This window comes from Lepidochelys kempii, chromosome 23 (assembly GCF_965140285.1).
Source record: "Lepidochelys kempii isolate rLepKem1 chromosome 23, rLepKem1.hap1, whole genome shotgun sequence".
Taxonomy (NCBI): domain Eukaryota; kingdom Metazoa; phylum Chordata; order Testudines; family Cheloniidae; genus Lepidochelys; species Lepidochelys kempii.
In genome coordinates this window covers 17,242,638-17,263,679 of record NC_136402.1, presented here as the reverse complement: position 1 = coordinate 17,263,679, position 21,042 = coordinate 17,242,638, and the positions used below count along the sequence as shown (strand labels likewise).

At 53.2% G+C, this 21,042-nt stretch overlaps 1 long non-coding RNA gene and 1 other non-coding gene across 2 annotated transcripts; both read right to left on the bottom strand.

The window, feature by feature from the left end:
- Positions 1-813: 813 nt before the first annotated feature.
- LOC140902329 (uncharacterized) lies at positions 814-9,440 on the bottom strand. Its single transcript, XR_012156055.1, has 3 exons — positions 9,354-9,440; positions 5,071-5,149; positions 814-1,010 (listed from the first exon to the last, which is right to left on the bottom strand). It is a non-coding gene; the product is annotated as an uncharacterized LOC140902329 (long non-coding RNA).
- A 10,947-nt stretch (positions 9,441-20,387) lies between these two features.
- Positions 20,388-20,461, bottom strand: TRNAT-AGU (transfer RNA threonine (anticodon AGU)). Its single transcript has one exon. It is a non-coding gene; the product is annotated as a tRNA-Thr (tRNA).
- Between the last annotated feature and the right edge of the window lie 581 nt (positions 20,462-21,042).

The window sequence follows — 21,042 nt, the reverse complement described above, 5'->3', positions numbered from 1 at the left end:
GGGGTGGGGTCTGGGTGTATGATCACTGCAGAGCCCTAGAGGGCAGGTGTGTGCAGGGGTCTGGACACAGAGAATGGCCGACACCCTGTTTCCTGGCCACTGGTGGCCTGGGTCCTTCCCCCCTGCAAGGTGAGAGCTAAAGGGTTGGAGAACAAAGGAATCCGGTGACCTCCTGGCCCGGGAAAGGGACAAGGCCCAGAGGAGGGGGGCTGGAGGGGGAGTCGGTTTGGGGCTGGCTGGGGACATGGAGTGAAGTGCAGACGTGGTTGTCTGGCTCCCTGCCCCCCAAAATGGACCCAGCTGAGGGGTCCTGTTCTCTGCACCTACAAGCTCTGTGTTAGATCATGTTCCTGTCGTCTAATAAACCTCTGTTTTACTGGCTGGCTGAGAGTCACGTCTGACTGTGCAGTTGGGGGGCAGGACCCTCTGGCTTCCCCAGGACCCCGCCTGGGCGGACTCGCTGGGGGAAGCGCACGGAGGGGCAGGGGAGGCTGGAGGCTCCGAGGTCAGACCCAGGAAGGTGGAGCCGGGTGAGCTGTGTGTCCTGCAGACAGGCTGCTCACAGAGAGGAGACTTCACCAGAGTCCTGCCTGGCTTCGTGGGAAGCAGTTCCCGAGCAGCGCCCGGGGACTCCGTGACAAGGGGGCACAGTCTTCCCATGAGAGTCCCCCAGCAGTTATGCCCCCCTCCGCTGGATTCCCCCCAAGCCCTGATTCGGTCCCCTTCCATTCGGTGCTCGGGTGATCAGATGTCCTGATTTTATGGGGACAGTCCCGATGGTTGAGGCTTTTTCTCACATCGGCGTCTGTTGCCTCCCACCCCTCTCCCAAATTTTTACACTTGCTCTGTGCCCTCTTCCTGCGTGCTTGGCGGTGGGGCTGGCGATCCAAGGAAAGGCTGCTCCTGGAGGGTGGGGTCGGGATCGTTTGTCGATGAGGACTGATTGACCCTCCTCCGTGGGAGCTCAGTGCCCTGAGGATCTGGGGAGCCTGGATTTTCACGGTTGCGCTCTGGAAGGGAAAAGGAATTATCCAGCACAAGGAAAGAGAAATCTTACGAGATGTAAACCAGAGTAGGACTTTGGGCTATTAAGAGCAATGGCTGAAAAGGGGAAAGCCCAACTGACGCTAGGGGCAAATAATGAAATACGGTCCTTGAAAAGAATCAAACTTAGAAAGCCCCTGATGAGAAAGGGATTAAGGAAATGTGTCGCACAGCATGGAAGCAGCGGAGAAAGTAAAAGCACGGAAATCTGAGCCCCTACTTGGCACGTCCTACGGCTGATCACCGGCAGGCGGGAGGTGCTGGCAGGGAGGGGGAGGAGCTGATCGGGGTGGGGGGGGGCTGCTGGGGGTGCTGAGCACCCCCTACTATTTTCCCGTGGTGTAAGCGAACGCTCCCTGGACTCCATAAAAAAACGGGCCCTCTGATGTAGTGATTGCCTCTTGATTCGTGTTGGTCTTGCAGGGCAACGTTGCGATGGCTGCGACCTTGGTACGAGTGCTCGGTGCTGCAGGATCTGGAGTGCCCCGTCAGAGCGACCCGCACATAACACACCTATGCCCGCGACAATCGGACCAGCTCACTCAGTGCACCAGGACGCGGCCCCCTCGGCTGGGGTGCCCCTCCTCGGACTTCTCCTTTTAGACACCGATACAAACAAGCTACGTACCACGCTCCAGACGCTGCCAGCTAGTTACCACCCGTCTCCTTGAACCTGCTCGTTAGAACAAAACTACTTGATCCATGATCCCGGCACCCTGTCCGTATCTTACCGGGGGGGGGGGGGCGGTGTTCCTGGACCACCTCTTAGCAACTGGTTTCCGTAGTTTATGGAGAGACCTGTGTGGTTGTGTACCGTCCTCTGTGGTCAGGAATGTGCTTACTTGGCGTTAGATAATACCGAGTGGGTTGTTATTTTGCCAAGGCCAGGCCTAGTCCGGTTCACACTGTTAGTTATGCCAAACTAAGTTTGGATCACTTGATGAGGAGCTGTTCTGTTCATTCCCCCCGGGGCACCTGGCATTGGCCTCTGTGGGAAGACAGGACACTGGGCTCGAGGGACCTTTGGTCTGACCGCGATGGCCGTTCTTATGCCGAGGGCTCCCGCAAGGCCTACAGTCAGCTTCACAGGCGCCGGCTCTGTGGGTGCTCCGGGGCTGGATCACCCATGGGAAAAAACCCGTCACCGACAGCCCCCCTATCAGCGCCTCGCCCTGCCCCCGGCGCCTCCTGCCCGCCGTGGATCAGCTGCTCCGCGGCGTGCGGGTTGTGCTGGGGGGAGGAGCGAGGGTGGGGTGTGCTCGGGGGAGGGGGCGGAACGGGGAGGGAAGAGGCGGAGTGGGGGCAGGAGCAGAAAGAGGCAGGGGTGGGGCCCGGGGCGGAGCTGGGGAGGAGCACTCCCCCTCCCATCCAAACCCGGCAAGTGATGTGATGTGACGGCGGTCAGAGCAACGGCATCATCCCGGGTACAGACTCCGTCTCTGGGGAGAGCCAGACCCGAGCCCCACGCCGGCGTGCGGATCCAGAATGCCAGTGGCTGTACCCGAGACCCGATGTGTCACGGGCCTTGGTGTCCCTCGTGCACACGTGTGCCCCGCTCCTCCCGCCTTTACCCTCGCTGAACTTCCCCGGAATATCGGGGTGCCCTTGTCCTGCTGGCTAGCGTATCCATTCGGCAAAGCTCATTAACATATGCATCAATGGAATGACCATCGTTACCTGCACGTAAGCGTCTCCTGATATTCCTAACGGGCACACGCCGCCTTCTTGCGGTGACCTACCAGCGTTTGCTACACTCGTGGTTATTACAAAACACTCAACAAAGTCTTATGCCGTCGTGTGACTTAAGGGCACTGTCAGTTTACTCACTTACGCTAGCTGAGGGCTTGTCTCCACTTCGTCCGGCGATCGAGCCACCGGGGGGTGGATTTTAGTGGGTCTCGGGTAGAGGTGGGCAAACTACGGCCCGCGGGCCACATCTGGCCCGTGGGACCCTCCTGCCCGCCTCCTGGCCCGGGAGGCTCGCCCCTGGCCCTTCCCCGCGCCGTGCCCCCCTCCCTCGCAGCCTCAGCTCACTGCACTGCCGGCACAATGCTCTGGGCAGTGGGGCTCTTGCAGAGCCGCGGCCTGTCCTCATGCTCTGGGTGGTGCAGTAAGGGGGCAGGGAGCGGGGGGGGGGTTGGATAGAGGGCAGGGGAGTTTGGGGTAGTGGTCAGGGGCGGGGAACAGGGGGGGTTGAATGGGGGCAGGGGTCCCGGGGGGGGCAGTCAGGAACGAGAGGAGGGGTTGGATGGGGCAGGGGCGGGGGAAGTCAGGGGGGGCGGTCAGGGGACAGGGACGGGCGGATGGGGCAGGGGTCCCGTGTCACACCCCAATAGCCCCCTCCCTCAGGTCCCTTGGGGAAGCAGAGTAGTCTGTTGCAAGCATGGCAAAGCGTTACGGCAGGGGTTAAAGGTGGGTGTGGAATGGAAGATTCCTTCGCAGGTTTCTGGAGGCCGAGGAGGAACGGGGCTGGGGGGGGAAGAGAAAACCAAGAGCGAGAGAGAGAGAGAGGAAGCAGAAAGTGGGTTAACTCTGCGCTCCTGCGAAATCCGAATTAAGAGGTTGACTTCAGCCAACTGTGCACTGCTACCTGCCGAGAAAGACGGGAGGGGGGCCAAGATTTCCACCCTGCCCTGCTGTGAGAACAGAGAGCCACGGAACAAGAAGAGCAGCCATGTTAGTCTGTATTTGCAAATAAATTGGTTAGTCTCTAAGTCGTCACGCTCCTTCCTTCCTCTGAGTGACGTGGGAACTGTCCCCGTGCTCACCGCTGTTATTTTATTATTGTCTCCACAAAGCTTTAAAATTAAATCACACGGTGTGTTCCTGGGTCTCCCCCCGAACGGTCCCGCGGTCTCAGACTGATCAACTGAGGCACAGGCAGATTGGTAACAGAAATCTGTCACAGGGGTCCCAGGAGGGGGCGGTCAGGGGACAAGGAGCAGGGAGGGTTGGATAGGGGGTGGGATCCTGGGGGGTAGCTGGGGCGAGGGTGTGGATAGGGGTCAGGGAAGTCAGGGGACAGGGAGCGGAGGGGTTGGATAGGGGGTGGGCTCCCGGGGGGTAGTTAGGGGCGAGGGTGTGGATAGGGGTCAGGGAAGTCAGGGGACAGGGAGTGGCGGGGTTGGATGGGGGTGGGGTCCCAGGGGACAATTAGGGACAAGGGTGTGGATAGGGGCTGGGGCAATCAGGAGACAGGGAGCCGGGGGGTCGGATAGGGGATGGGGTCCTGGGGGTCAGTTAGGGGCGAGGGTGTGTTGATAGGGGTCAGGGAAGTCAGGGGACAGGGAGCGGAGGGGTTGGATAGAGGGTGGGCTCCTGGGGGGCACTTAGGGGCGAGTGTGTGTTGATAGGGGTCAGGGAAGTCAGGGGACAGGGAGCGGAGGGGTTGGATAGAGGGTGGGCTCCTGGGGGGCACTTAGGGGCGAGGGTGTGTTGATAGGGGTCAGGGAAGTCAGGGGACAGGGAGTGGAGGGGTTGGATAGGGGGTGGGCTCCCGGGGGGCAGTTAGGGGCGAGGGTGTGGATAGGGGTCAGGGAAGTCAGGGGACAGGGAGTGGAGGGGTTGGATAGGGGGTGGGGTCCCGGGGGGCGGTTAGGGGTAGGGGTCCCGGGAGAGGGCGGTCAGGGGACAAGGAGCGGGGCGGGGTGGGGGGTTTCGATGAGTTGGAGGTTCTGAGGCGGGCTGTCAGGGGGCAGGAAGTGGGAGGAGGCAAATAGGGGGCGAGGGCCAGGCTGTCTGGGGAGGCACAGCCTGCCCTACCTGGCCCTCCATACAGTTTCACAACCCCGATGTGGCCCTTGGGCCAAAAAGTCGTGTTGTCCCCCCCCCCCCCCCCGTGCTAGCTGGTCACTCTACACAGGAACACCTTGACTTCGATCACATAAACCCTCTTCCTCAACAAGAGCCAAAACTTTATCCAAACAAACTGAGACATGAGGTTCCAGGATGTTCGTCACTAATTTCTGCAGACGTTTTCGCTTTCTGGTCAAAGAATCCTCCATTTCAAATGAATGTGTATCTCACCTCTTTTGCAGCACTGTGACCTCTTCTTGTAAACGAATAAAATGAAGACAATCCCGAGAGTGATGCCTAGACCCGAAATCTGGGGAGGAAAACAAATCAGCACATTCAGATTTGTTATTTATATTGGACTTCTTCTTCACAAATGTTTTGGGCCCCCCCACCGTGGGTGGGGACAGCGTGACGTACAGTTTACCGTCCCTGCGCACTGGCAGCGGTGAATCAAACCTTGGAGGTTTTACTGACACATAATCTAGTTACACAAACCTCAGTGTGTAAAATATCATGAGTATAATTTAGCCATCTGGATCCCTCAACTGCCCCGCGCCCCGTAACACATAAACTGCTAACAAAAGTCAAGGGAAAGCAGCATTCTTCTTCTGCATAGTAAAGTTTCAAGGCTGTATTAAGTCCATGTTCAGCGTTTTGTTCAGAGTTACACACATTTTAGAGTCACGAACAGCCTCCATTCCCAAGAGGTTCGTAACTCTGAGGTTCTACTGTACAAACATGGGTGGCAGGTTTGTCTAATTTTTGGTGGTGCCCAAGTGGATCCGTCCCATCTGTAGGACGGACCAGGGCAACCGCCCCGGGCCCTGCGCTTTGGTGGGCCCTGCGCTTCCGGGGGATGCGGGGTCCAGGGTGGCCTGGGGGGTTAGCGGGGTGCCTGGCGCCGACAGCAGCGAGCGACCCTGCTCCGCCCCCCACTCCACCTCTTCTCCGAAGCCCCCGCCCCTGAGCAGAGCCGGCGAGGTGGAGCGGAGTGGGCTGGGGCCAGGTCCCTCACTGGTGCCAGCCCCAGGCCCCGCGCTAACTCCCCAGGCCGCCCTGGATCCCGTGACCCCCTGAAGCACAAGGCAGGGGTAGGCACCACCATGTTGTGCCACGAACACTTGACAAAATTACCGGACTTAGTGATGGACAATGGGGGCAGGGGGGTATTATGTCATTCAATCATTCAACCCATAAAATAGCACACATTTTGCCACACTGAAAACCCCCCCAGTAACCTAGCTAATAATAATAATTCAACTCATATAATTAATGAAAAATGTGTGTATATTGTATCTGAGATTATATGAGAAATGAAAATGAGCTTGCTTTGGGATTTTACAAGGCCCTTATATCATTTAAACACATTTGGTACCTTGAGTAACGATAACGCTTCTTGCAAATCACATAAATAGGGAACCCAGGGTCCCCTTCCCTCACCCCATTGCAAAGGCAGAGGGGTTATTGCTGGCTGCCCTAGGGCTGCAGAAAACCCCATGGGCAAAACAAATGGAAAGAAGAGGATCAATTTATACAGAGGGCTGAAGGGGACTCCGGGACTGCATCCGATGAAGTGAGCTGTAGCTCACGAAAGCTTAGGCTCAAATCAATGGGTTAGTCTCTAAGGTCCCACAAGTCCTCTTTTTCTTTTTGCAAATACAGACTAACACGGCTGCTACTCGGAAACCTGTCATTATGCAAGGCACTGCATTTAGCCATAAGGAGTGGAAATCTATCAACTGCATGAAAAAACTCGTACAGATACAGACAGACATCATCTTCCTTTCCAAATGCAAACAGATGGACATCGCACCAAAAGGACTGAAGGTAAAAAATCCATTACAATCGACATACCACACAGACTACGCTGACAGCTTGTGCCGCACGCTCTCAAAGAAACTGCCGAACCACCTGATCAACATCCTCTACAGCAAACAGGGAAAGATAAAGAATGAGCTCTCAAAACTGGATCCTCTCATAAAAAACCAGCCTTCCACACAACCTTCCTCGTGGCTGGACTTTACAAAAACTAGACAAGCCATTTACAACACACACTTTGCTTCTCTACAAAAGAAAAAGGACACTAAACTATCTAGGAATGCATCCGATGAAGTGAGCTGTAGCTCACGAAAGCTTCGGCTCAAATAAATTGGTTAGTCTCTAAGGTGCCACAAGGCCTCCTTTTCTTTTTGCGAATACAGACGAACACGGCTGCTACTCTGAAAACTTTGCTTTATGAGAAGCTCCCGAGAAAGAAGACCCAGAGGGAGCAATGGTAGGGGCAATCCTAGGGAGACCAAACGGGCTGGTAGAGGGAGCAGACAGAGAACAAGGGTAGAGGCGGAGTGGCTGCAGGATTGACCCAGTCTTCTGCCTCTCTCCTGTGGGTGGGAACACTTGTCACTATCACTATAGGAGGGAACAATAGAACGGAAAGCCCAGAAGAAGGAATGACTTGCGGACAATTTCCTGACGGGACCCTTACCCTTGCACAGCTTTTCTAGCTCCGACATTTACATTTCTACACAGGGTGGTTTGGCCCACAGAAATAAAAATCTGCACATCTTCCATGTGCTTTTGGACCAATGGGAAAAACCAGGTACAATTCAAGTGCCTTTTAAAATTGCCTATGAAACCGAGATAACAAAATAAATGAGCTTATGAACAACCAGAAAATATACTTCTCAAGTGAAAAAACTATCCATGGACTTCTCGGCAAAGAAATTGTAAGTTTTCTTACAGGAAGAGCCACAAACTGTCTGGAAAGGAAGAGTCCATTTAATTACTTGTCTCAGTGAAATTAAATATCCAGAGAATTGCTGGGCCTGTGATGATGATGACTGGGGCTTGCTCACCTGTGGCTCCCCCGCCCCGTGCAAGCAAGCAGGCCCCCTGCCTCAGGTGCGGCTCCCATTAGCCGTGCTGGCCAACAGACTGGCAGCCTCCCGGCCAATGGGCTGTGGGGTGGCGGGGGGCGGCAAAGGGGGAGATTGTAGGGAGCTCTGGAGCAGGGGAGACAGTGGGGGAGGGGAGTTGTCTGGCACAAAGGGGGGGCTCTCTGGAGAGGGGTGACGGAGCACAGGGGCCGTTGGGGGTGTTTCAGGGGGGCAGAAGGTTGTGTGGGTCTCTGTGGGGCGGGGGGCGGGAGTGATGGACGGAGCCAGCCGCAACCCAGGTCTGCTCTGCAGGGGGGTGTTGCTATGCCCCCCTCAAGAAGCCCCCTCTGTCCTGTGTATTTTATGCCAGCCACGGGGTGCCCATCGCTGCTCCTTTCCCCGCCCCCGGCTCCATCTGTTTGTCCCCACAACCCCCCGGCTGTGTCTGTCTGACAGTGACAGACTCCTGGGGGTCTCTCTGCCTGTGGCTCCCTCCCCGTCCCCACTCTGGAGGCATGGCCAGGCAGCTCTGGCTCCACACCCCGGAGCTTCCCGGCCAACGGGCTGGGAGCCGGGTCAGTGCTGGGGTCTCTTCGCAGCACACAGCGACTCCGGGGATGGGGGGAGCTGCGTGTGGGGAGGCGGGGCGGGGAGCTGCCCCCCAGGTGAGAGCGCCCCCCCATTGCCGACCCATGGAGCGGGGCCCCCCAAAGCACGGGGCCTGAGGCCCAAATATTGGTGGAGCTGGGCCCACCTTAATGAATATTGATGGAGCATGGGCACCATGGGCCCATATAACTCACTGCCTATGCGTACAAATAAACCCCACGAATGGTACCTCTTTTCCTAAGCTAGACAAAGCCGAAAAGTGAAGAAAGAAGCATACGAAACTGTGGTTGTGATCCCATGTGTTTCAGTGCTGCTGAGACTTTCTTTTGACAACAGGGGTCACTTGGAAAAATAGTATGTGATCGTGTAATTAAAGACTGCATCATAATAAAGGCAGAATTAAGGCCACACAGGCAACCATAAAGCTGGCATTTCCTAACTTGGGAGCATTTGACTTCCAACCTTAATATTCTCATAATGTGATCTGTTTTACGTATGCTTTGAATTAACTGTCTGTTTTGGATCTGGTTTGTGTGTTTTTATTTGTTGCCGGAGTGCCGCAAAGCAATACGTTTTAGAAAATGGAAATCAATACATCTCACATAGCATTTGCCAATCATTCTTATACAACGACAGGTTTCAGAGTAGCAGCCGTGTTAGTCTGTATCCGCAAAAAGAAAAGGAGGACTTGTGGCATCTTAGAGACTAACCAATTTATCTGAGCATAAGCTTTCGTGAGCTACAGCTCACTTCATTGGATGCATCTTATACAACGTTAACATTTCATGGCTGACCCAGGCTTTGGATCAAGGTATTTTTTTCAACCCTGCCTTTGTAACTGTCTCATCTCTGTCAGCTAGTGTCTTTTTAAAAACTGAAAGCTGTTACAGAACTCGTTTTAGCTAGTCAGTATTAAACATTTGAACCTGAAAAAAATTCCAGAATAGACCAAGAATCCAAGACAGCTGAGAACAAAATGCCAGAGATGGTTGAGTTTCTCATAAGAGATCTGTAATGGGATAACCTTACCTGTGATTTTACGTAACTGTCACTGGGCTGTTCCTTATTGTCTGCTGTGATGATTTCTTCAGATGCTTTATACAGACAAGCCACGTATCTTCCATCCAGGAGAAGAATGACAGTCCATATAATAGAAGGCAAGAACGTCTTCCAAAGACAGGAATATTGCAGCATCCCATGACAGAATTAGGACATTCTGGCTGAAAAGCCAAGCTCAGAAGAAACAAAACCGTAGCTGGCATAAGAAAATAGCAGAGGATGTAACAGACTTTCCAGTAATGAGTTAGAGGACATTTAAATTCAAGTTCCATTATTTTTTCGACCCCTAGCAAAATTAATGAGCAAAGTGAAGCAGATGCAATGCCAAATTCCTTTTGCCAAGTCTGCCAAAATTTCTTCAGAATTGCCATTACGCCCCACGAACCAGACTGCTGCTAACTCAGGGCCAAGGAGAGAAACATTGAAACGTTTGGGTTATGTGACTCCTCTCCAGGTGACAAATAATTAAGCATGAGTGAAAATGAAAGTGAAAATGTTAGAGAGCTTATTCCTTCTCTCTCCCACTTCCCTGGTCCTTCTGGCATGAACAGAGAGCAACAATACCGGAGGTTTGAAGGTGCAAACAATTCAATGTTTATTGGGGTCAACTTCCAGCAAGCTTAAATCCAAGTTCCTTTTTCCTTATTTTTGAATCCCAACTTACTTCCTGTTTGCCCCTCATTTATATAGTAATATTCTTAGCTATACCTTAACCAATCATTCTACTGAAATTTACCTAACCAGTCCTAACTTATTGTAACATGATTAGCTAACCAATTATATCCCACCACCTGAATCAGTTTACACCCAGCAAAATTAATTATACAGCAGACAGAAACAATCACAGAACCAGACAGAGACCATGCCAATAAACAATAGCAAAGTGGGAACTATAATGACAAAACAATACAGAAATGAGGATTTCACAACTACATCTATAAAGACATGAGGGTTTCCCAGCTGTGTCTATTGATAAGTGAGTTCTTACCAGACAGAAAACTATCAACCTCAATTTCCTTTTACATCGTCTAGGCTCTTCCCTTTCTCTGGAGGTGATCGATCGGATCCCCTTCCTAACCGCCCCAGATTGACTAGTTTGGGATGTGAGGAGGTGACCGGTCGCTTCCCAGCTTATGGCTGCCTCTGCTGCTTGGCCAAAGGCCTTGGCCTAAGAACAGGGCCTCAGACTGTCCCGGTGAGAGAAGGCCCTTACGCAGATTCTTTCTTTTATACCTATATAACTAGCTAAATGACAAACATACACCTACATTCTTAAAGTCTAGGCCTTTACAGACAGGCCTGAATATCTATATCCTAACAGAAAATATCGCCCTTGTGATGCAGCAGTGGAAGAGCGGTACAGGAGAGATATAAACCCTCGGCTAATTAAGGCGTGGTTCCCTGTAGACTTGGGTGGGTGGCTACAAGTTAATTGGAGCACCTGTAGTCAATTAAGGCCCTCTCAGGAATCTAATAAACCCCCCGGCTTGAGGCAGACAGTGGGGTGCGAGGAAGGAGAGAGGACCGGAGTTTGGGGTGTGTGTGTTGCTGACAATTGAAAGACCAGGGGGGATGAGGTGGATGAGGCTTTCTTTGGCAACTCGCAGAAGCTACTAGATCGCACGCCCTGGTTCTCATGGGTGACTTTAATTTTCCTGATATCTGCTGGGAGAGCAATACAGCGGTGCATAGACAATCCAGGAAGTTTTTGGAAAGCGTAGGGGACAATTTCCTGGTGCAAGTGCTAGAGGAGCCAACTGGGGGGGAGCTTTTCTTGACCTGCTGCTCACAAACCGGGAAGAATTAGTGGGGGAAGCAAAAGTGGATGGGATTCTGGGAGGCAGTGACCATGAGTTGGTTGAGTTCAGGATCCTGACACAGGGAAGAAAGGTAAGCAGCAGGATACGGACCCTGGACTTCAGGAAAACAGACTTCGACTCCCTCAGGGAACAGATGGGTAGGATCCCCTGGGGGACTAACATGAAGGGGAAAGGAGTCCAGGAGAGCTGGCTGTATTTCAAGGAATCCCTGTTGAGCTTACAGGGACAAACCATCCCGATGTGTCGAAAGAATAGTAAATATGGCAGGCGACCAGCTTGGCTTAACGGTGAAATCCTAGCGGATCTTAAACATAAAAAAGAAGCTTACAAGAAGTGGAAGGTTGGACATATGACCAGGGAAAAGTATAAAAATATTGCTCAGGCATGTAGGAATGAAATCAGGAGGGCCAAATCGCACCTGGAGCTGCAGCTAGCAAGAGATGTCAACAGTAACAAGAAGGTTTCTTCAGGTATGTTGGCAACAAGAAGAAAGCCAAGGAAAGTGTGGGCCCCTTAATGAATGAGGGAGGCAACCTAGTGACAGAGGATGTGGAAAAAGCTAATGTACTCAATGCTTTTTTTGCCTCTGTCTTCACGAACAAGGTCAGCTCCCAGACTGCTGCGCTGGGCATCACAACATGGGGAATAGATGGCCAGCCCTCTGTGGAGAAAGAGGTGGTTAGGGACTATTTAGAAAAGCTGGACGTGCACAAGTCCATGGGGCCGGATGAGTTGCATCCGAGAGTGCTAAAGGAACTGGCGGCTGTGATTGCAGAGCCATTGGCCATTATCTTTGAAAACTCGTGGCGAACGGGGGAAGTCCCGGATGACTGGAAAAAGGCTAATGTAGTGCCAATCTTTAAAAAAGGGAAGAAGGAGGATCCTGGGAACTACAGGCCAGTCAGCCTCACCTCAGTCCCCGGAAAAATCATGGAGCAGGTCCTCAAAGAATCAATCCTGAAGCACTTGCATGAGAGGAAAGTGATCAGGAACAGTCAGCATGGATTCACCAAGGGCAAGTCATGCCTGACTAATCTAATCGCCTTCTATGATGAGATTACTGGTTCTGTGGATGAAGGGAAAGCAGTGGATGTATTGTTTCTTGACTTTAGCAAAGCTTTTGACACGGTCTCCCACAGTATTCTTGTCAGCAAGTTAAAGAAGTATGGGCTGGATGAATGCACTATAAGGTGGGTAGAAAGTTGGCTAGATTGTCGGGCTCAACGGGTAGTGATCAATGGCTCCATGTCTAGTTGGCAGCCGGTATCAAGTGAAGTGCCCCAGGGTTCGGTCCTGTGGCCGGTTTTGTTCAATATCTTCATAAATGATCTGGAGGATGGTGTGGATTGCACTCTCAGCAAATTTGCGGATGATACTAAACTGGGAGGAGAGGTAGATATGCTGGAGGGTAGGGATAGGATACAGAGGGACCTAGACAAATTGGAGGATTGGGCCAAAAGAAATCTGATGAGGTTCAACAAGGATAAGTGCAGGGTCCTGCACTTAGGACGGAAGAACCCAATGCACAGCTACAGACTAGGGACCGAATGGCTTGGCAGCAGTTCTGCAGAAAAGGACCTAGGGGTGACAGTGGACGAGAAGCTGGATATGAGTCAGCAGTGTGCCCTTGTTGCCAAGAAGGCCAATGGCATTTTGGGATGTATAAGTAGGGGCATAGCGAGCAGATTGAGGGACGTGATCGTCCCCTTCTATTCGACATTGGTGAGGCCTCATCTGGAGTACTGTGTCCAGTTTTGGGCCCCACACTACAAGAAGGATGTGGATAAATTGGAGAGAGTCCAGCAAAGGGCAACAAAAATGGTTAGGGGTCTGGAACACATGACTTATGAGGAGAGGCTGAGGGAACTGGGATTGTTTAGTCTGCAGAAGAGAAGAATGAGGGAGGATTTGATAGCTGCTTTCAACTACCTGAGAAGTGGTTCCAGAGAGGATGGTTCTAGACTATTCTCAGTGGTAGAAGAGGACAGGACAAGGAGTAATGGTCTCAAGTTGCAGTGGGGGAGGTTTAGGTTGGATATTAGGAAAAACTTTTTCACTAGGAGGGTGGTGAAACACTGGAATGCGTTACCTAGGGAGGTGGTAGAATCTCCTTAGAAGTTTTTAAGGTCAGGCTTGACAAAGCCCTGGCTGGGATGATTTAATTGGGGATTGGTCCTGCTTTGAGCAGGGGGTTGGACTAGATGACCTCCTGAGGTCCCTTCCAACCCTGATATTCTATGATTCTATGATTCTATGACCAGAGCGCCAAAGGGAGACCCCGCCCCAGCAGGGCAGGGAGACTCCCTCCCCCAGCGTCAAGGACGGAGGGTAGCCCTATCCAAGGGGGAAGAGGTTAAGAAACCTGCAGGGGTTGAGAGGGGCTGGGGCTCAGAGTGAGGAGCAAACCCAGACCCCTTCCTCGCTTCCCTCCTGTACCACCTTCCTGGGCCACTAGTGGGGCCCTCGGCGCCCCAAGAGCAGGGGCAAGGGATGGTATTCTAGCGCCCTGCCAAGAAAAGCGCGGGACCCACCATACCAATGTCGGCCATTTTGCAACACCTTACACCTTATAAAAACATCCCCATTCTTGGTTGTTCTATTGCTATTGTCTAGATGTGAATATTGTTGGCAAACGGCATAGTAATGATTTCAGTAGGGTCTCGAGTAGTTAGGCTGGCAGTCTGGAAACTATTTCTAGTTTTCCACTATAATTTAATCCTCAGCATTTCCTTGGACATGATTTTGTCAACAATAATCGTTCATCTCTATGGTAGCAACACCCTAGTTAGGATGGTAAATGTCTTTATTTTAGCTGGATGATAAAGGTCTCTGAGACCTGAGCGTTTTGATTTATAGCATTAATTTGAAATCCTGACTGTAGCATTTTACACTTTCTAAGGCATTTTGGAGGTGGGGAAATATCCGAGTTTAGTTGTCAGTATCCAAAAAGGGCCAAGTGATCAAAAATGATGTACTAAGCGCAAAATGTTCAGAAGGACCCAGGGGACTTAGGCACTTCAGAAAATTTTCTCCAGAGCCTTTCAAAAACACATAATAAAGAAATATGGTGCGTGAAGGGTCTCTGTGTTGTTTAGAGCCACGTCTGCGAAAGCTCTCAATTTGCGCTTGGCTCCTCTTTTGAGGTATAACGATGTTATGTTTTGAATGTTGACGAGAGACATATTAACAAGCTGTAAGAACTGCTACGCAATGTCGCCGGTGGCAGAAGCCATCCTGACGGACTATTCCAGTTCCTTTCCACAGGAGTTATACGGGCACAACAGAGGGTTTAACAGGCCAGACTCATAACCCAGTATGATACTAGAGCAGCGGTTCTCAGACTGCGGGTTGGGACCCCAAACGTAAAAAAAAAAAAAGAAGGGGGGGGTTGGGTGGTAACCAGAGCTTTAAAAACAAAAATAATTTCCCTCGTCTGTAAAGGGGGAGGGGGGGCATTTAAACAAAAAACCTTGGCTAAATTGCAAGCCATTGGCTGGTGGCCACATATAAGGGGGGGAGGGATAACTCAGTGGTTTGAGCATTGGCCTGCTAAACCCAGGGTTGTGAGTTCAATCCTCGAGGGGGCCATTTAGGGACCTGGGGCAAAAATTGGGGATTGGTCCTGCTTTGAGCAGGGGGTTGGACTAGATGACCTCCTGAGGTCCCTTCCAACCCTGATATTCTAAGCAGTAATTAAAACAGTTTGTAAATAACTGTCTGCCCTGGGCAGCCGATAATGCTAATGCCAAAGTAATCAAAAGGCCTAAGAACATAAGAGCAGGCATACTGGGTCAGAGCAAAGGTCCATCGAGCCCAGGGTCCTGTCTCCGACAGTGGCCAGTGCCAAGTGCCCCAGAGGGAATGAACAGAGCAGGGAATCACCAAGTGATCCATCCCCTGTCGCCCATTCCCAGCTTCTGGCAAACGGAGGCCAGGGACACCATCCCTGCCCATCCCAGCAAATAGCCATTGATGGACCTGTCCTCTGTCGTCAGACACCACTGGTACAGTGCTCTGCTCGGTTCAATGTTGATAACAGTTGGCTGCCGGCGTGTGTTTCCTCTGTGTGCTGCCCTGGCTCTGCAGATCACTGAGACAGCAGCTCTTGAGAGAACCCCCAGTGACCACAGACTCCGGCAAGGTACGAAGGCACCCGGCCAGGTTTATTGTCAAGCGGAGCGCAGTGATAGTTCCCCGCAGACTCTACAGGACATACTGCGAATATGTGCCCCCTGGCAATGGACCGGCTCAGCCAGCGGCGGGGCTCTCCACTGTCCCCTAGGCCAGACAAAGACATCCACTCAGGGATGCATTCTTACACACAGGTACAAACAGGTTACCCGTCACCCCTGACGTGTCGAGGTACAACCCCTCTACGCATTAGGGTGCTCCCTCTCCCCTGGTACAGGTGGTTGGGACAAACAGATCGATCCATCATATTGTCCTTCTGAGCCTGTCTTTAGGATGGGCCCGCCTGTTCCTTTTATCTCTGTGGAATGTGTTCATACTGGGATGTTCTGGTGCCGTCCTGGCCCACGTTCATCTTATTAGTGCTTATATGTGTACAGGTGTTTTTAGCAGCCTTCTTCTTGCCAACGTCTGTGGGCAGGGCCTGCCTCTGGCTCACAGCTTAACTTTGCTTTAAGTTAGCAAAGTCTTGACCATTACTTCAGTTCAGGCCTCAGGTCTCATCCCGGGCCTCTGATACCAAGGGTTATATTTCAGGGACTCATCTTACTACATCCTCCATGAACTGATCTAATTCTTTTTTGCATCCTGTTGTGGCCTCTAAAACACTAGCAAATAAAAGGGGCTGGAGCTGGTTTACAACTTGATTACATTGGCCCTTTAGCAAGAGTGGCAAGGGGAAATCGGTGTTGTTTAGTCCTGGGACCCTGGGCCTGAGCCCTGGGTTAGTGTAGATGCAGGAGGGATTGGGATAGAGCTGAGGCTCAAGCATTGCTTTATGTCGCAGTGTAAACAGACTTAGTATGCTCCAGCTTACCAGTTTCACCCCAGATCACTGTTCCACTTAGCATACAGCTCTTAGGTAAGTGTATGGGGAATCCAAGATTTAACAGAGCATGGAGGTTCAGTCGTAGGAAGTAGAAATATTGGACACAAACAGTTACATATGAAATAAAATTGTAACCTGCCTTCTAAAGTCTAGACTTAATTAACAAGACACTCTCAGGTCTACCAACATGTAGCTCCCCCACCATTCTCACACCATTATAGAGCCAAGGAGGCTGTGATCCCTCTCCCACAGGACAACCCATGCTGTCAGCTGGCCTCCTTGGTGAAGGATCCAGTGTGTCTCTCTTGGGCTTGGATATAGAGTTGATCCCTTCCCCACTCTCTCCTCTGGGGAAGGGTTGGTGGTGCGGGGGGGATTCAGCTCCTGATTTCTTTGATCTCTCTGGCATTTATTTTGGTTCCTTCCCCCCTTTTTCCATTCTTCTCTGGGAGGTTTTCTGTCTCCCCAGCACAGGGGGGTGACCCATGTCTGGATTCTCTCTCTATCCCACCAGGTGACACCGGGATGGCGAGTGAGAAAGGGGAGGTCTCACCAAAGCCTGTGAGAGTCAGCACAGAGCGGAGGAAACCGTCAGGAGCCGCTCACACCTTATTAGACTTCGGAGCATCCTCAGGGGCGAGAGACCCTACCCATGCGCTGAGTGTGGAAAAAGCTTCAGCCAGAGCTCCTCCCTTATTAGACACCAGAGAATCCACACTGACGAGACCCCGTACGCATGTGCCGAGTGCGGAAAACGCTTTAGTCAGAGCTCATCCCTGGTCAGCCACCAGAGAATCCACACCGGCGAGACGCCCTACACCTGCGCCGAGTGCGGGAAATGCTTCCGGCGGAGCTCAGGCCCTGTCATTCATCAGGGAGTACACATGGGAGAACACCATAAATGTCTTGACTAAGGCTGGCCTAAACTTTTCTTTTTTAAAAAAAATCCACGTGCCGATTCCCACATTGCCCTGTCAAGAGCTTTGCACCCATTGCCTGAACCGTGGTCTCTCATCTCCCGCAGGTGAGCGGCTTTCTTCTGCCTTTTGCAGCTCATCTTTTTGGGGGCGAATGCCATGATCCTTTCTGTCAACTCTGTGGTCTTATGAGGAACCAGAGCGTGTGTCTGTCCTGCCAGGAAGGCCCATCCCCCTGGGTGGGGGAGATAGGCTTGACCATAACTAGCTCCACTGAGGTGAAAACGACCTGTCCCTTGTCTCCACTAAGATTGTACGTGGAGTTAGCTGCTGAAGTGGGCTATCTTGATGTAAACACACACGTATAGTTGCAGATATAAACCCAGGTTCAGTGAATGGGGTTCGCTTTCCCCTTGATCTAAACAAATCTCCATCACTTTTCCTAGCCTAGACAAGCCCTGAGCATCACATCAATACTGTTCCCCTACTGCCAAGTGAGTATTCGTTACAGAGCTCCCCCATAGGCAATGTGCAATGGAGGCTGGCGGAGGCTAAGCCTCCCCAAACCTCATGCCACCGCGGGGCGAGGGGGGGCGGGGCAGTGGCGGATTCTGGCCCCTGGCCAATTTGGGGCTTCTGGACAAATCTCCTCCCACCAGGGCCCCAGGGCTGAAGGTGCTCTCGCTCACCGCCGTGACCCCAAGGCCGCAGCGGGGGCACAGAGGTTTTCCGGTCTCGGGTCTGCAGCGGGTGGCAGGAGGGAGGAAAGGAGCCAGCGGCGGAGGGGCCTCCGAGGGAAGACACGGAGTGGGGGCGGAACAGTGGTGGGGCCGCGGAGGACGTGGCAGAACGGGGGTGGGGCCATGGGTGAAACAGGGGCAGGGCCAGAGGGGAAAGGGCAGGCTGGGGAGGGGTGGTGGCCATGGGGTGGTGCCAAGGTCCTGGCTGGGGCTGAGAACCCCCCCACCCCAGCAGGGTTCATGGGGGGGAGGGGCCAAGCTCTGCCCTGGCTGAGGCCACAGCTGGGGGGAGGGAGGCAGAGAGCAGAGAGTGGGGGAAGAGGCAGGCCAAGGGGCTAGCTCTCCCTCCTCCAGCCAAACCGCTTGGTCAAAAAATTTCATGATTTTGGTGCAGATCGTGCAAAGATTGGATGGAAACGCTGCTTTTCTACCAACATTTTTCACAAGGAGGGGAAACCTCCTCGCCCGCCGAGCTCGGGGCTGGAGTTCGTCATTCCGTACAGGGGTGGTCTCCCCGGGATGGTCTTGCTCACTCGGCCACCGCCACACATGCTGTCCGTGTGGCAGAGCAGACCAGGGTGGGGAGAGCTCAGTAGTTCTTGGAGAACGCCCGTCCTGATGCCAATGGGAGAAGAGTGAAGAGCCGGGACATTGCTGCTCCGTTCGAACAGGGCTGTGCAGAGCAGAGACCCTCTGGAGCATGGGACCTCTCCCCCCCCCCCAGACCGTCACAGCATCTTGTGACACAGGATGGAGGGGCTGGGCAAGGGGTCAGGGAGGAGAAGGGAGTGGGGGTAGGTGGGAAGTGTCTTTCTGTACAGAGCCCAGATACCTGAACAGGGGGGAAGGGAGGGGGCAGGGTTCACAGAGCACAAGATTTTGTCCTTGCTGTCCAGCCCCCCGCTTTACCCCTGCTCCCCAGATTACCCTGCCCCCCTGTCTGCCCCACTCCCTGGGTCGTCCTCACTCCTATCTGTTTCCTCCTGGGCTTCCCCGATGCACCCTGCACCTTCATCCTCTGGCTCTCACTGCCCCCTGATCCCTGGCTCGCCCCTGCTCCCTGCCCTGCCCTGCCCCCCAATCTCTGGCTCGGCCCTGCTCCCTGCCCTGCCCTGCACCCTGATCCCTGGCTCGCCCCTGCTCCCTGACCTGACCTGCACCCCGATCCCTGGCTCGCCCCTTCTCCATGATCTGTCCTGCACCCCAATCTCTGTTTTTCCTCTGCTCATCCATCATTACAGGGCTTCCCTCCCTCCCTCTGTCCTGCCCAGCACCAGTTCCCTCCACCGACACCCTGCCTCACCTCTGACAAGGAGGACTGATGGCTGTCTCCCCTGGTATCTGGGGAGGAAAGGCCAACCCTTGCCGTGAAGATGAGCCCCAGCATTAATTCATCCCTGGGAGGCTGAAATAATGCTCATTATAGCTTGGCAGCGCAGTCCCAGAGCTCAGAGACGATGACAGGTCCACGAACTCCTGGGAGTTCTCCCCATGGACCCGACTCCTTCCCCCCGTGTACAGCTGCCCCATTGGCCCGAGTGGCTCTGCCAATATTCAGGGCCTCTCCGGGTTTTCCCTGTTAGGAGGAGAAGAAACTGATGCTCCGGGGTAGGTCTGATCTCAGTGTGCTTGCAACCCTCACATAATAACCTTGTGGCCCCCCTGAGGGATTGTGACCCCTCAGTTTGAGAACCCCTGGTCTAGAACCCAGGAGCGCTGACTCCCAGACCCCTCCCCTCCCCAAGTCTCCGCACCATAAAGCAAACATAAAGAACCAGCAGGACCCCTGGAAGGAATGTCTGACTAGGACAGCTGAGGAAGGCAGAGCGGGACGCCCTGCCATCCTGGAGACCTCACCCGGCCGGGGCTGGAGCAGCTCTCTGAGATGCTGAGCTCTGGAGAACCACCAAGAGAACGGTGTCTGTGACACATGCCCAGGGCTACTTATTGGCCGGGATTCATTTGTGATGGAAGAGGTGCCGGGGCTCAAGCAATTTTTTTTACTTTCCTAACTGATGCGCCAGGCCCAGAGGTGCCGGGGCTCTGAGCAGCCAAGCCCAGAGGTGCTGGGGCTGTGAACTGCCAGGCCCAGAGGTGCCGGGGCTCAGCCCTGGCACAAATGAAGCCCTGTTTAGTGGTCCAGAAAAGGGCAGGAATGACTGGACAGCCTGGGTGATCAGGGTATTCCCCTAGGAGGTGGGGCACTCCACTACACAGCTGTTCTCCACTGTATATCAGGATCTCTGCGCGTCGACATGCCCAGCGAATCGTAACGGTGCGCAGCACGGGCTGTCGTCCCGCAGCAACTGCAGCCAAAGACCCCTCCTTGCCAATGTCCGTCATGGCCGCCTTTCCATCAGCTCCAGGCCCCTGGCTGGATTCTTTCCAACGCTACTCCACAAAGAGGTCTCTTCTTTTACAAGCCTTTGCCAGCCGGCCTAGGGAGGGCTCTTTGGTTTCCTGGAAGGAGAAAGGAAAATGTGAGCAGAGGAGACAAAAGACACAGAGCCAGGCACCACTGGGAGTTGAACCCAGGATCTCCTGTTTACTAGACAGGTGCTTTAGCCAGCTTAGCCATGGTGCCTCCCTCTTGAAACAGCCCCCCAGTTACTGCACTTGATGGTCGAAGATAATACCGGCCAATTCCAAAGCAGAGACTTAATCTATTTCTTGCAAGACCTGCAGTCATGGAGCTGTCTGGCTCCCTGTGCACCGAAAGCCACAGCTGAGCTCACAGAGACTTTCCAAAGTGCTCACCTCCCAACTGCAGGTGTGATGGTGAAGTGGTCCGTATTCTGCGTTGTGGCTATAGCAACCTGGGCTTGACTGTGAGTCATAGCAACCTTTCCATCAGCTCCAGACTCGTCGTTTGCTACTTTCCAACACTTAGGGGCCCAAGGAGGACTCTCTCTGTCTTCAGCTGACAAAGATTTCCCAGGAAGATCTTTTCGGTTCATGAGGAAGAAAGACAAAAAAGGGAGCTGCTCAGACAAGCTGGGCTCAGCGAGGAACAACGGGCCGGCCAAGCCGGCATCTTCTGGTTACGGGGAAGGCTCGTCTGCCAGCTATTCCAAAAGGCCACTCTCCAGAGGCCTTGCAACAACCCCTGCAGATGTTCAGCTAAGAGCTGCTGACACAGAGTTCTTCACTCCCTGGAGACACCCA